This window comes from Strigops habroptila, chromosome Z, assembly GCF_004027225.2.
Source record: "Strigops habroptila isolate Jane chromosome Z, bStrHab1.2.pri, whole genome shotgun sequence".
In the NCBI taxonomy this organism is placed as follows: domain Eukaryota; kingdom Metazoa; phylum Chordata; class Aves; order Psittaciformes; family Psittacidae; genus Strigops; species Strigops habroptila.
In genome coordinates, this window is record NC_044302.2 from 8938060 (window position 1) to 8952807 (window position 14748).

Genomic DNA, 14748 nt, shown 5'->3' on the forward strand with positions numbered 1-14748 from the left:
TAGGTCTCCTGTTTCTTGAGAGAAAGATGATGCCTACATTAGAGACAAAAAAACATTGACTCTATAGATCTTGTAATTGCTACAAACGAACAAGAATTACTTAGCACAATTACAGCAGCAGGAGAAAATAAAACCCTGTTATTTATTTAATAAATTATGTATTCTTTATTAATATATTTATTTTCCTAGTCTTAGATTTTATATTTGTCTAACACTTCTGAAATGGATGAGTTATGAAACTAGGAGTCCCAGATAGAGAAAAAGAAAGTAAAAGAACAAAACTGTTTTAGACAGAAAAAGAGATAAAAAAAATCTGAAAATAGTAACATTATTCATTTGAATGAAGTTCTCATATCCACCACTCTGGTTTATGAATCTGAATAACAGACTGAACTCCTGGACTCCACATTTGTCTACTTTGGCCCGTACCAGGGTATGTTACTATGTCGGTTGTGATTACAGTAAAAATGGAAGTTTTAATATTTTTCAGCTTGGACAAGAAACATTCTTAAAATTACATAGTGCATTTAACAAATCATATTACTTTGTTAAAATTACATTACTCTGGTGGATGTTGCTAAAAGCATGGGCCATACTGAAGTAGTTTCCTCAACACTATAAATCATCTTTTTTTCTTTACCTTGTCTCTCCAGCCTCTGCAGTTACGTACACCTGCACCATCCCCTGGTAAGTTATTCTCTCTACCGTAGTCTTGACTCTCTCACCCCACCTGAAATGCGCATCATCACATAACATTCTTGCACAAGAACTTCTGCTTACAAAAGATAGGGATTGGGTTGCCATGGTAATTCTGAATAAGTAATTATTGTATACTACGATATAGTAAGCTACTAGATACCATGCTGTGCTTAGTCTGACCTGTTATTCCAGCTTTTATTCCAGCTTTTTCGAATTGCAATCCATGTGAAGGGTATGGCTTATTCATGCCGTAACAACTTCACCAGAGACCTACATCACCCAGGCCTGTGAGGAAGATGGTGAAGTGGTACACAACAACTTCTTACAACAACTCTTCCTACTCACCGTTGCCACTGCACTCTTTTCTCACAGACTCAGTCCCTCACAGCCTGGATGTTAGCACCCTCCTGCTGTGGAGACATCAACCATACTTTCCTTGTATCTCTGGTGTGACCTCAGAAACTGAACTCGGAAACTGAGTTCAATTCTCTTGATGTTGATGACATCTGAAACTTTGCTTTGGCAGTCAATAAATACAGCGAGCAGCAGTGTGTTTATAAAATATATTCCAGGTATACATAAAAGCACCAAGACAAAGGTAGCCTCTCCCCCTGAACAAGGAACTGCAAGGGACAAATCATTTTAAAAATTAACTTCTCTCCACATGAACCACACAGAAAACCCAGATCAACAAGACACACTTTAAATCAAATGTAGAGCCAATATGAATAATCTACTGTGTACTGCAAAAATGAACCCAAGATAGCAAACAGCAACAGTCCTTTCAATTACCACAAAAAGGAAAAGCTTTTTTTTTTTTTTTTAGTAATAGAAAAATACCTATGCTAACCACACTCCCTAGGGATGGTAAGAAAACACTAGTGATGCAGAAAGGCTCTTCCTGTTAATAATATAATTAAAGACGTATAGATATAAAACCTCTTGAGGAGTAGACACATAATGAGGCTACTAGAAAATAGGAGAGAAGATCATAATAAATAATATCCACAGTACATGTGACAGTTTAAGACAGTGGGCACTGGTTGCTCTTCACAGACTTCTCACAGAACAAAATTTAGCACGGGATGCATTACACTGCTGAAAAGCAGACATGTGCCTGCATTGTGGGTGTACCCTGGGTTAATTCTTCTTTAGCGCTACTGGTGAAAAATAAGGATGAAAGGAATGGAAATAACCATTCCCACCCTACTGGGTATCATCGCAGCTTGTAGTTCTCCTTTTCCTCTTCTGCCCTGTACTTCAGGGGAATAAAGCAATACCGAATAAAGCAATACTTAAGTATGCAGCCCATTTCATTCACTCTGAGTAGACTGCTGAAGTGTGAAAAAGAGCTTTCCAAGACAATCACATTCTTCCACACAAATTAGCAAATCATGGGCAATGGAGAATGGTTTTGACTGGATTCTGTATTGATTTTCTTTTGATGACAAATAGCTTTCCATGAAAACACACTATAGTTACTATATCTTATCTCAGAAAAGAAGCCAACTTATCTACAGGCAATCCTATGTGGGTTGTTTTATTATATTCATATTTATGCATTTTAAAACTATATGCAGTTCATAGGTCAGGCTCAGTAATGTCTTGGCTGCAGAGTAACAACAGCAGGACCCTCACTGAGACTCTAATTGCTAGCAGAGCTCAGTTCTCTTTCATATGTGTAATGTCTGTATATTGCCTTGGTTAACTGCTGTCTTGCCTTTTGATCCTTGTTCCTGCTGATGTTGCTGGGTGATAATGATCTCCCTGTCTGGCCTACTGATAGATATGTATATTAATATATATATAAAATATTAATATCACAGTTAAAGCTAGTTGGGAACTGTTATTTATTCTGATCTAAATTAATAGAACAGTGGAAATTTCACTGTGACTAAAAAGTTAAGAAATTTCAGGGCAGTTTTTAAAATTACCTAGAATTAATTTTTCAAGTCTCAGAATCAAGTGAAACAGACTGATGAGATTTTAAGTAATATCAGGCATACAGCTCACCTCCAGTAAGAGCTTTTCCATTTATACCCATTAAGGTACTACTACAAACTTTTTATGCTGAAGCATGCCTGTCTCTTCCTTTGCGGAAGGCAAATACTTGTATTTTGCTGAATTCTTCTTGGATCACCAATAAAACCAACAAAGAAAAACTACTGCACAGGCCATTTATTTTTCTGCAATTAATTCCCTCTATTCCCTCCCATTCAGACTTTTACTAAATGCTGAGTAGCTAACTAGAAGTTAAATCAAACACTGGATTTGAGTCACTGTAGAAACTGTAACAAGAGACAGTCTCTGAGACATGCAAGTTAAGACATAGGGTAAGAAAAGATGAGTCAGGAAAAAGTGGCAGAAAGGTCACTTTCACATTTGATTATGTGTTTTATTATATTCTATATGTGTCTAGAAAGTTTTACCACCAAGATTCAATTCTGCCACTCCCAGCTCTGCTCTTGCACCAGCCTCCCAAGATAAATACAGACTTAGGAAGGACTGACATTTTAACAGAGGACATATTAGATCATCACATGACTGCAAATCAATTACTATGAACTCAATAATTACAGGAAATCCTACAAATATCTGACTCTCCACAACACAGTATTATTTTTGCAATCAAAAAAGTCCTGATAAAATCAGGTTTGAACAAATACTGACAAAAATCCTACCAATTGTACAAGCAAAAAATCCTTGGGAGAAATTAATGCTAACCTGGAGAATTCAATGTTGGCAAAAGAAAGAAGTCTCACCTAAGAATTTTATGAACCCCAAGTAAGTAAGTAACAGATAACAATCTGGTTACATCAGTTTCACACTTAGAAACCACAGGAAACTAGAAAGACTGATTTTATTCCAGGACATCTTGATTTAAGCACAATGAAAACACAGAAATGGTTTTAAATGCATGTAATCACATTACTTTATTAAGTGAAATATCCCATTGGTTTAAAGTTTGATAGTATTATCTACCAAGATTGATATTATTACAACAGATTATCTTTTCCAGTGAGACTGCGGACAGAAAAGTGATGCTGTATAATATCACATTTAATCAAAGTTCTTAGAAATAATAGTTCAATTATATTAGCATTTGCACTGCTTTTCAATGAACCAACGGGCAGTGTGTCTTCATTTTTTATTCCTAATCAGCTAATAAATCTACAAGTTGCCAACACCACACCGAAATGTTGGCATCAATTCCCATTCATCATAATTTGACTTCAGTAATGTGCCGTCCACTTTATGACTTCTGCACACAATGTCTAGAGAAAATAAAAGCACCATTTCTACAATTACCTTTCTGTAATTGGCCCATCAAGCTGCCACACTAGTATTTTGTTTATTGACTGAATTGTAGTTTAGAGCCTCTTATAGAGTAAATCACAGTGGGTGAATAAGAAATGAAAGCGCGGCAGCATGTTGGGATTTCCTAGGGGCAGAAATGGGGGGGTGGGGGGAAAAGGCACAGCTCCTAAAGTCTGTAACAAAGAATACAGGAAAAAGAGTGCAAGCAGTTTAAATATGTTAAAAAAAAAAAAAAAGAAAAAAGAAAAAAAGAAAAGGTGTTACTAGGCAAAGTAAAGAAAAGGTCAGGTTTAAGACCTGACCTTTAAGAATTGTTTGTCAGTACTCTGGAGACAAATAGAGAAGTTAAAATCGTGCCAGAAATGGAGAGTGGGGACTAATAAACTGATGCAGCAAGAGAGGGGGGAAAAAAAAAACCAAACCAAAGCAAAACAAAGTTTATTAGGTCAAAACAAAGATTCCTCCAGCCTGATTCCTCCAACTGTTTTTGACAGCAAGCACTATCTAAAAGAATAAACAGAAGGACAATGATATAATGATACCTCCTCAGAACACTCTCCCCTCCTCTGAATATCAATAGCTCTAGAACTCTACAAGCCTGAGAGATTCCTCTGTATTTCAAAATCCTCCATAAGTGGTGGTCCCAGGGTTCAGTATTGGGGCCAGTTCTGTTTAATGTCTTTACCAATGATCTGGACAAGGGGATTGAGTTGGGCCGGGGTGCTGATCTGCTTGAAGACTGGAAGGCTCTACACAGGGATCTGGGCAGGCTTGATCCATGGGCCCAGGGCAACTGTATGAGGTTCAAATACTTTAAATTCCCCCAACAATCTGTTGAATATTTATTCTGGCAAGAGTTAAGCAGGAGCTTAATCATCCCGGTTTGAGGACGGGCTTTTACTTGTTTGTTTGGTTTTGGTGTTTTAGACTCTTTCTGTTATTGGGGGAGGAGGTTGTGGGGGTTGTGTGGGTTTTGGGGGGGTGAAGGTTGTTGGGTTTTGTTCAGTTTGATTGGTTTTGAAAAGACAGAAAATAAATATTCCAATTTCACCTTCTACATGCCACTCACAATTGAACATACAGCTACTGTATCTCCCTAAAGTCATCTCTTTCCACATACAGAATCTGTCCCATACTTGATTATCCCTTGTGTGCTTTTGGAGAAAACTTAAATGCTTTTAACACACAGACGTTACTGCATAAAATCCTTGGGATAGTACTGCATTTGTCAACTGAATATATCTTAAAGTTAGGCCTGAGCTGTTTTAAATCAAACGACTTGAATGTGGATAGCAGAGTAGTCACAGCACCCTAGACAATTAGAACAAATGGAAAAGTCAGAGTGGCCTGGCCTGACTTTCTTCAAGTTTTTCAGAACACGATGCAGGGTCTCTAGTCCACCCTGAATGCCCAGCTGCTGCTATTACAAACTGTGCAGTAGATAAATTCTACCAGCTAAGCACAGAAAAAATGACGTATCAGAACTGTCAAGCTCCACAGCTGTGAGAATGGTGCTTTAAAAATGAAGTACATAAACTAGAGAGGTGCTTGATAATGATCCCACAGTTACAGTCCAAAAGGCTGCCTGCTCAACAGAAACTTTCAGAGACTTGCATAACACTTTCTCTAGCTTTAGTGTCCCTGTTAGGCACAGGATAATAGCTGCTCAAGCCCAGATCATTCTGGCTCCATGGAGAAAGCTGAATGCCAGGCATTTGAAAAAACTTTATGTTAAAAATGAAGGCTGTCAGCAACAGAGAGCTTCTAAAGTAAAAAACTAACCCTTATATTGCAGTTTCAGATTTAAGCATCTGAACCCTGCCTGTGTCTTGTGAGAAGCCACATGCGCTGGTTTGTAATCATTGCTCAGCACTGCTTTATTAGTCTGACCTGATGGTTCAAATAACATGAAGATGATGAATCTATTTGGAAGGATGATTGATACCAGTCTTTTAAATAGACCCATCATCCACATAGGAATTGAAATAAAAACAAATAAGAGCTTGACAGTGAGATGCCCATTCAACTATCCGTACTTATTTTTCCTGAAAGGTCAGATAATTGAAAAGTGCAGTTTACTTTGCTTGGAAAAAAACAGAATAAAGCAGAAGCTTTCTGTGATACAGACTTCCTTATAGCATAGTCAAGTCACGTAGTTACACTTTGCTTACCTCATCTGCATTGTTTTCATTTACTTAATTTCAATTAGATTGCAAATTATACAGGGATTAAGGTGTTTCTACTGTGTGACCTATTCAATTTTGCAGTCAATTGATTTCTACTTATTTAGTAAGTGTTTGGACATTAGCTGCTTTAGCAGTTAGATCTACACATGAAGTCAACTCTCCAAAATGGCAAAATGCTCACTACTCGAACTCCTTATGAACATAACGGGACTTAAGTCACCAATGGTATAATGAGACAAAAGGAAACACTGTAGCAGGACATGCTAACAGAAGCAGTTTGTAAAACACTTGCACTTCCCATGCCACCAAGGTCTTCAGCTGAAGATGTGTCTTCAGTTTCAGCATTTTTCTTCAAGAAATACTGATGGGAAAACCCAAATGGGGCAGAGTTCCAAAGAGAACTATGCAAACTGTTAGCTACCCACGCAAAGAACGGGAGGAGAAAGGAGAAGGCTGAATCAGAGTTGTTCAAGCTAGAGAAGGAAATATTAGAGGGAGGGGAGATGGGATGCACATAACAGCTGTCCTCAAAATATAATATGCTGCCGCATACAAAAGCAGTGATTATTTATGTCTCTGGTCAACACGACAGCAAGAGGATTAAGTTGCAGCTATGAAAATCAGGGTTAGACATGAAGAAAAATGTTCAAACTACTGAAGTACTGAAGAAGTTAACTGAAGCAGTTTAGTGTCTGTCAGCAGAGATCTTTAGAAGTTAGACATGCAACTGTCAGCAATGACAGAGAATTCACCTTGATTTTCACAAGGGACAGAAATGATGGCCTTTTGAGGTTTTTTCTAATCATATAAGAATCTACACAATATTAATCTTCTCTGCCATACTAATGGATTCCTGAAAAGACTTAGGGCAATTTCCTTCTTAGGTGAAGGCATTCCAAGAAAGGGATCTAGAAAGATTCTAGTATTTTAAAGAAACAGACTTAGTGAAAACGGACTCCTTGCAGGCAAACCAGCCACCTCAACATACCGCTGGCACAGATGTTGTGAGTAAAATGATACTGAGACAGGTGCAACCTTAAAGGTCTCACCTCTTTGCATGTTATCTTGCTGGCAGGTCACGTTTCTTCTGACTTTTCACTGCATTAAAGTTTAGAAGCTGATAATGGCATTAGGATAACTAATAAGTTAAGAGGGATTCTGAATATTCTGATGAATTTTTTAGAGCCTTCAGTGGAACACTGGTCTCTCCTAAGTAACAGGTATTTAGAGATGTGTAAAGGGAGAAGGTGTTTCAACATCTGCTGTCAGGCTTAGTGCTGTGCTGAAGGAGTATATCTAAAGGAAGTACAGCTATACCATTACTCAGCAGCAACTGAGACACCCAAGTTTCACACAGAAAGCAACACCACATTTACTTTATCTGCTTGCATGTTGTTTATAAGAATGACTGTACTCAACCTCTAACATTGCCTCTGCAATTGTAGTTTTCAATGTATTTCCTCCAGGAAGTTGCATAATAGCAACTGCATTCCTTGTGTCCTCCCCACTGTGCAAAGGGACAACACAGAACGAGCATTTAGTACAGAGGACACTATTTACAGTAAGTCCTGTACATGAAAGCATGGAGGAATACTGCTGACACTAACTCCACCATTTAAAATGCAATATAGGTAGAACCTGACAGATCTTCCTCAAAAGTGTATTATAAAGTTAATTTTTAATTTTGTCCAAGTAGAATTTTTCTCTACTTTGTATAGAGTTCAAACATCCTTTTACCTGGTCCAACTGCAACTCGGAACTACAACATTACCATTTGCTAAAAGTCTACCAGGAAGACACTTGCTGGCAGCTGCAAGAGCCATTTTTTAAGTGAACATTTCTGCTTGCCGATCATGTTTTATGTTAACTCAATTTGCATTGCTCTTGTTTAGCCTTGCTGTTTAGGGGGTTGTTCTAACCTGCTTTGTGGATTGAGTTGATATGTTTGCCACAAAGTACTCCAAGAAAAATTGCTCCAGATTAGTATTCTGGGCCAGATCTTTAGTTGCATTTATTTTTTCCCTTACTGGGTTTGTAAAGCATAGAAATAGCAATGATCCACTGTTTCCATTATACTTATTTTCTCGTCACTCTGTGTTTGCACTGTTTTTTGGGTTTTTTGGTTTTTGTTTTTTTTTTTTTAGAATCTTGTTTTAAGAGCCAGAGCACAATTACTTAAGAGAAAAGCAATCAATAGGGGCATAGATATTGCTCTGCAGATTAAAAGATAATGAACAGTATGCCTATAAGACATATATTTACGTGCCTCATCCTAAAAACCACTGATGTCAGTAAGTATACAGTCAGCTTGTAGCTGGGAATCAGCACTTAACAGGAAAGGGATCTGAAAGGGAACACATGATTCCATTGTATTTGTGAAGTGCCTTAAAAGTGATCTAAAGGAATTATGAGAAATTATTCATGAAATACCAGATGCATAATACTACTGCTAAGTGAGTATTTATGAAGAAATAAAGCAGAATGATTTAACCGGAAGGTCTCTGAGAAAAGCTCTGAAAGAAAAAGCATAATTAAATCAAGTAGCTACCATATAACAAGCAGAAGAAAAGAAAGAAAAGAAGGCACTGAAGAACCTAAAGTAAAAATATTCAAGAAATGGTTGATACCTTTTCTCCCTGTCCTGGCTTCAGCTGTAACAGTTATTTTTCTCCTTCCTAGTAAGCTGGTGCAGTGCTGCGTTTCGGCTTTAGTCTGAGAACAACGCTGATAACACCAATGTTTTAGTTGTTGCTAAGTAATGTTTACTCTGATCAAGGACTTTCCAGTCTCTCCTGCTCTGCCAGTGAGGAGGGGCACAAGAAAAGCCGGGAGGGAGCAGAGACAGGACACTGGACCCAAACTAGCCAAAGGGGTATTACATACCACAGCACGTCATGCCCCGAATATAAACCGGGGGGAGTTACCTGGAAGGCCCAGATCACTGCTCAGGTCGGGCTGGGTATGGGTCAGTGGTGAGCAATTGTATTGTGTATCACTTGTGGTTCTTGGTTTTTTTCCCTTCTCTTTTTAGTTTTATATTCTCTTCCCTCGTTATTACCCCTATCATTATTAGCAGTACTAGTAGTTTCATATCATACTTTAGTTATTGGATTGTTCTTATCTCAACCCGTAGTATTCACATTCTCACGATTCTCCTCCCAATCCCGCCCAGAGGAGGCGGGGGGGAAGGGAAGAGTAAACGAGTGGCTGAGTGGTTCTGAGTTACCAGCTGGGCTTAAGCCACGATGCCTCTCAACTCAAGCCTTGTTCTATGAGGTATATCCCCACCATCCTTCCAACTAGCAAGCAATCAGGAAGGAGAAAACTCTGAAAAATACAGTGTCTTTGCGTAATGCATATACACAGTCAGGAATGTGGTCTACCATTACCACACGGATTTCTAAGCCAAAAGGTAAGTATAAAGAAATCAAAATCTAAAACAGTTTCTCTTACTCAGACAAATGATATATAAAAAGAATAAATATACTATTACTACTATTCTTACTTTGAGTAACGAAATGATAAACAAGCTAATAAATAAATAAATAAATAAAAGGAAGTAAAGAATTAATAAAGTAACTTCAATGCTTCCCCCTCCCATTATAAACAGAACATGCAACAGCAATGGATCTGCAAAACAATAGATCTGCTGCGCCTCTGCCCAGTAATGCCAGAAATACTAATACCAAAGAGATCTGGGCTCTTTTGGTGTTAAGTGAGGCACGTCATCCAAGCTGGATTCCCAAGCCCTTCCCAGATCCATGCTGCATCTCCACACAACATATCCCTCTGCAGTGATACAAGAGAAGAGGCACAGGGATCAAATGCCGACACAAATCACACTTTTAGGGGCTTATCCTTTAGAAGGCTACACTCTTATTCTAAAACCCTGAGATTTAAGCAAGTGCTTCAACTTACTGAAGTCAATGTAAAGATTCTCAGAGTTATTGAAAGGCAAGCACCCACAAACAGAAATTCTGTGCAAAACTGGGCTTTTAGAAACTGACTGTGGTTTGGTGCCTTCTGACGTGCACTGGCTTTGTGCATTGAATAGACCCTGCTCTTGTAGGAAGACTGAGTGCTTCTCCAATGCAACTCGAGGCTCAGTTGCAGCATGAGAAACAAGTCACCTCCAATCCTGTAAACTTAGATGCGAGCAGCTAAGAATAGAAGTGTTAAAAGAGTTCAGCAGAAGTGCACAAGTTTCTAGCAGTGATTCATGCAGCTTGTGTCAATATGCAGGTGTGACACAGGACCTATGCACAGGTGATCTGTTTGGAAACCGGAGGCATGACTGGAACACGGACAGGCATATTAAATCTAGCTTTCATCTACTGAACGTACAAAAGAGCAACGGTGCGACTGGAGACCCAGGCTTCAGCCAGAGCAGCTGTCTTTAGAAACAAGCCTACATGGCTCCGGACTTCACTTGTATTAGTGGCTCAGACCATCTACATCAAAGCTGACACACATATGCCTGTACCTGCTGTGATCACACTAGCACTGCAATGGAGACATTATTGCTTCACCTGCTGTTTGAAGACTGTTTTCCAGAGTGCACAGAATAGACAGACTGTTGCTAGCAGGCTCTTGCTTCTTTGTTATCTAACATTTCAATAAAAATAAGTGTATTTGTTAAACAAGAGCCTTCTGCACCTTAATAAAAACAGTGCAGCTTGCAAGTAAGGCAGGGTAGTTCGTTAACATATGGCCCCACGACCGGAAGAAACACACCCTGATGAAAGCAAACAGTTAAATAGCCCATGGCAAATTCTAAGCACTTCAAAAGACATGAACATTGGTGTCTGCATCAGAAATTCACCTGACATTCAGTCAGGTATGACATTCAGTCCTAAGCTTATACAAGCAAGACAGTCCCAGAATGTAGTCAATATGTATCTTTTGATTCAAATGACACATGAATTTTACACATGAACTCCAAGAATTTCATACAATTTCCCAGCTGTGTTATCAGCTTTGTTCATGCTGTTATATATGTGTACTTTTACTATTGATACTATCTGGCTTATCATTATGTGTGATTTTATTTACAACATTTTTTTATAATGCAGGTTAATAAAAAAATGGCAATAAAAAATGGCCTCTTTTTGCATTCTAATCTCGTTTAATAATGTATATTAATGAAACAGTACAAATATAACTCAACTCACATAGCATCAAGCATACTGGTAGCCTCCCATTCGAAAAAAAAATTCAAAATCAGAAGAATGTTTCAAAAAATAAAGGAGACTGTAAATTAAAAAAAGCATTAATTATATGCAAAACAAAAAACAAGTAAGATGCGTGGAGCTGAAGATACATATCTAACACAAAATGACATCTCCAATGCACGAAAAAAAATCCACACATCATCCTATTTTGCCCATACGAACATTTAATAAATAAAGCTGGGTTTATAAATATTGAATATTTAATTTCCTTTCACTTACTAACATTTCAAAAACCCACAAGATAGAAATTTTGTGTCAAGTGCATTTACTCCTTCCAAGAAGGGAACAGTCCCTCGTACAGAGAAATCTGAAAATTATACTGCGTAAACAAACAGATTAAATTTAACATACAGTAACTACTGATTTCTGATTTATATACAGAAAGGATTAATAAATCTTCCAAATAATTAAGACACATGTATGCATGATTTCAAGTTAAAAACCAAAAAGATAGTTTCAATAATGATTATATGTTCCTATCACATGGGTAGGAAAAGGAAAAAGATAGTAGCTCTATCACTTTCACTTGCAAAATCCCTTGTTAAAGGGATAATTTTCTCTCTGTGGATTCTGCCTCTCATTTTTCTGAAGGGAAAAAAAACCCTAACAAACAAACAAACAAAAACTAAAACAAACCAAAACACCCCCCCCTAAAACTCAGCTGAAAGGAACTCAGAATGAAAGGTTTTAAGAGAAGCCGCAGCAATTTGACTTGCATCACTGGATCATTGTTTTTCACATGACTCTGGTCCTCACACACTGCTGTTGGAAGGAAGCCGCAAAAAAGCTGCTAATACTATTTTTCAAAGTAAAGATCTGTGTAAATGCCAACTGTTGACTCTCATGGCCTCCCACCCATCAACACATGTTTTTTCTCACAGCCATTATTTGATTTGCTGATGTTGACATGAGCCTCTTTGACAAGCCTACAAGTCAGCTAGCAGTTTTAAGCCATGTAAAGCTATTCTGTTTTTCAAGAGAGACTGCAGAATACACAGATGGGCTTAAACTCAACAGCCAGATAAATGATCTAGCACTTAACAGTTTTATTTTTCTTGTTTAAGAAAAGCAATCCCTGACTAGTGTAGCACGAATAACCTTCCTTGGGATACTTTAAAAACATACTGTAATAAAGTATGCATCCTACTGCAATGATTACAATGTCATCCATTCAATTTCTGCATGAACAGCCTAAATTGTAAGTTATTACAGTATTGCTTGCAATTCACTATTTTTTTAAACTATGAAAACTCGTATTACTCATGGGGTAGATACTGTACAAGACTTCAGTGTAGAGGTCAGTTAGGATAGAATCATGCCACAACTGCATTTTTAGCATTTCAGGATGGCCATCTTTGTGTGCAGTCTGCTTCTGCAGAAGGCCTTCAGACACCTTTCCATCAATCACGTTTGTTTTTTTTAATATTCTGACTCATTTACATTTTAAAGTGCTAATGTACACTTAATGTGTAATATTACACATTCACTATAAAAAGCGATCTCAAATGAAAAACCCAATCTTTCAAAATGGGGTGCTATAAAGTACTGCAATAGTTTTCTTCTGGAAGATACTCTTTCAAAAATTCTTGATCAGCACTCACTGTAATGCTTTCATTGTCATCTCTAGAAGGGAGTTAAGAAGCCAAAGATTTTGTAGAACTGCAAGCAGAATTCTGTGAGAGCGCAAAGAATTGAGCTAACTGCTCTTAGCATTGTCTTATACATATTCACACAGATTTGTCCTCCTCTTGCTTCATTCTGCTTGCAGACTCCAACAGGTCAGTCCTATTCGCTAAATGTCCAAGAATTACATGGTTCCCTGTGGTGCAACCTTTTAAAGGTTCAACACCTAACAGCAGTGGATTACTCCACTGTTTATGTTCATCGTGATGTGCATTCATGGAAATGGGAAGAAGCATTTGATGAACGCAATCTCCTACAGGATGTAAAGACTGATGAAAATTAATCTACAAATCATGATTTAACAAAACAATAAAAAAAATTTATCAAAATTAGAGAATATTAAACTACAGAGGAGAATGCTCACTATTGATTTCCAGTAAGTATCTTCCTACTCCAGTTCTCTTTGGGTATGTTCTCTTTGGATATTCAGTGCCCAGATTTAGAACAGGACTGAACAACTCCCTCTGCATGCAGGCATTTACCACCATGTGCACAGAACTCAAAGTTTAGGCTCATACACATTTAGACATCCCTATCTGGAGAAATGGACAGTATTCTGTTGACCTGGCACACACATTAAATGTATCTAAACTACTTCTTTATTATGAAATGCACCATTTAATGTATCCCAAAGTATGTTTACATTATTTAACATTTGGTAACTTCTCATTCTCCAATTAAACTGGCAGGACAGTATCTCTGAAGACTGCACCTCCCATAATAAGGCCCCAACAACACTGATAGTTCAGTGTCAATGTATTAAATATAGGAAACTCCTGAGAAGAATACTTTGGGGAATAGTCACATCATTACTTTTTCTATACTTGGGCCAAGGTAACTGTATACGAAATGTGAGACAGACCTTTGATTAGAAAGATCTCTTAAAAGGAAGCATTTTAGCTATTTTCTCAAGCTAAATCTCAAAGTTTGCCTGAATAAGGATTGTATATTACGAAAGAAAGGGTAAATCCAGAAGGCAAATATGAATTTTTTTGAACGATTGCCTAAATAGGAACATCAAGACTAGCAAGTCCAGATTTTGAGGGAGAATTGATTCTTAGCTTCCCTTTACTATGAAACGTGAAAAATCAGCCAAAAAGAAATAGTGTCAAACAAAACAAAGCAGTGGTCCAGCGCTGTGTGATTTAATTCTAAACAGCCTCAAGCTCAGCCCCCAAAACCTTTTAACCAAAATGTTTATTCCTCCTGGGCCATAGTGGGAATTTTTCTAAACCGTTCCAGAAAGTGTGCCCTGCCCCAGCCAGTATACACCCTCATGAAGAGGAACAACAAACCAAAAAGTAACTTTTCAAAAATTACCGAATACAACTGACTGAAAAGTGTGTGATAGTGGAAGGACGAATTTTCAAGACTGTGTCAACCTTCTTAAAGCAGCAGCTACTGTCAAGAGACAGTATGGACTCAGAACACTGCGAATGACTTCCACAGTGGGGACTGCGCCACACACATCAGCAAGTACTTATGTAGAGTGGTTAAAGAAAGTATCCTAGAGAAAAACAGAAGACACTATTTCAGGACCTTGTTTTTGTCTCAAATCCAACCTGACTCATGGCCCTTAGAACTAATCTGAACGCTAATTTTGTAACCTGTGGGTCAAAGGTCATTTCTTT